We start from the raw sequence: 2,054 nt of genomic DNA, 5'->3' as shown, positions 1-2,054 counted from the left end.
TATTTTTTTGTGTATTGACATTCTGCTGCACAGGTTGGGAATATAGGTTCTTACTATATATATAAATATAGAGTTCATTTTGCCAGTACACAGAATCCTGTTTACATTGAATTCAGTTGGCGCATGAAAAGGGTGACATAATGATCTATTACAGTCTGATCTATTACAGTTTCATAAGAGCTTTAGTTGTCTGGCATAGCATTTGAATTATTAACAGTTGTTAGCTCAAGAATAATCTTCAAAGCCAGTAGGGGGCAATGTTGTAATATATTTGTTCATTCATGAAGTCACCTCAATGAGATTCATTCAAAAATATTTGGTGATATGCTCTCTTGTGATGTACTATTCTGAAAAAAATATTGGATATTCAACATGAAAACATGACAACACAGCATACCACGTGCTGTGCTATGTGTAGATTTGCTGTTGTTTTGTATATGTATTATAGTTGTCTGACTGTAAAAAAAACTAAAGTTCCCTTGCTATGATCAGACATAAACCTACCCTGGTGCATGCCAGCTGCTTTTCTGTGGGTGTCTTTTTGTATTAACTGTTGTGTGTTTGGTTATGTTTCCCAGTAACTGTCACCAAGGCTGTAGATGCCTTAATGCAGCTAGAAGCAAAATACAGTAGCCATATGCCCCTCACCTCATTCATTCAATCAGGTCATGCATTTTCATTAAATGTTATACTTCTACATTTGAGTTATTCATTTCATGTTCATGATAAATGTGATCAACAGATCCAGTGAACTCTGTCTCCAATAGAAGTATGACCAGTGCTCAAAAATTGGTGTCACATTTTTTTGTATTTTCATTGCAGGCATGAGCAGTCTAAAATAGCATGAACACATTTTGAAAATTCAGTTTGTATGCCAGTTCATGTTCACCTTTGAACTACAGCTCGTTTTACAGTCACTCTCTGCACAGCCTCCTCACTAATTAGCCTATCTCTATGCCTGTGTGTGTTTCTCTGTGTGGAACTTGCTAAACAAGCATCGTTTGAAACCATTCATCTCCGCTCTCCAGCTGCTGTCATGGCAACCATGTATGACTGGCAGAAAACAGACTGCAGTGTCTGAGCTCCAGTCGACCTGGGCGCTTCAGAGCATGAACACACTCCTATGGGCAGACGAAGAGTTGTGATTTTGAGACACCAGGGCAGCCATGACTGTCAGGTGAGAGGCCCGAGGGCTATGTAGCTTACTGCTCACTTTTATGTGATTAACTCTGGACCATAATGCTAATCAAAACTATATATCTGTACAATGTGTGTGTTTTGTTTTTTTTAGTTTGGGAGCATGAATTATTGCTCTTTTGTTTATGTTTTTTCTTGACAGGCACACAATTAAGCATCTGGCTTACCAACCCCTGCGCACTAGAAACAAACATATGCAGCAGAAATGGGACAAGGCTTCATATGAATTACACAGAGGAAAGGTTCGGACAAGTATTTGTTTTTTTAACTGACTAAATACCTGGCTATGACTTGAAATCCCATATTTTGAACGTTTCACCTCAAGCTTTTATTCCAGTCTCAAATCCAATTAGCCAACTCTTCTTTGGAATAATTCAGTGCTTTAAACGAGGTGTTTCTACAAAATGTAATTGGTTTTTCTCCCAAGGTGAGGTCAGCCAAACCAACAATAAACACAACTCCACAAGAGACCTATCGTCACCTTGTCAACAAACTGAAGACGAAAAAGGTTGCTGTTTTTCCATATGTTTTAAACTCAACTCACATGATGTCCATAGGCTCAGAACAAATGTGTTTGTGCTTAAATCATCCAATGATGAAACTATAAGATATTAATAGCCCAGTAGATATTCTGATGTTTTAACCTCAATTTAGAAAATAAATGTTTTTCTTTTAACAATCATATATAATATCTCTAAGCTTAAAGAAGAAAGGACAATGAAGAGGGAAAACAATATGCTTGAGGAAACAATTTCACACATCTTGAAGACAACTGGAAGAGTTGACAACAGGAATTATTATGAGCAAAAAAGGTAAGTTAAGGTTGGGAAAGAGCTATCGGTGTAAAAATACATAAT

The 2,054-nt window shown here is 37.0% G+C and overlaps 1 long non-coding RNA gene across 1 annotated transcript; it reads left to right on the top strand.

Moving 5' to 3' along the window:
- The first annotated feature begins 1,098 nt into the window (after nucleotides 1–1,098).
- On the top strand, nucleotides 1,099–1,706 carry LOC104954700 (uncharacterized). Its single transcript, XR_799364.1, has 3 exons — nucleotides 1,099–1,177; nucleotides 1,340–1,439; nucleotides 1,625–1,706. It is a non-coding gene; the product is annotated as an uncharacterized lncRNA (long non-coding RNA).
- Nucleotides 1,707–2,054: the final 348 nt, after the last annotated feature.

Source organism: Notothenia coriiceps, unplaced genomic scaffold, assembly GCF_000735185.1.
Source record: "Notothenia coriiceps isolate Sejong01 unplaced genomic scaffold, NC01 NC01_scaffold00023637, whole genome shotgun sequence".
Classification (NCBI taxonomy): domain Eukaryota; kingdom Metazoa; phylum Chordata; class Actinopteri; order Perciformes; family Nototheniidae; genus Notothenia; species Notothenia coriiceps.
Note: the sequence above shows the minus strand (reverse complement) of the source record. Positions and strands in the feature narration are given on the sequence as shown.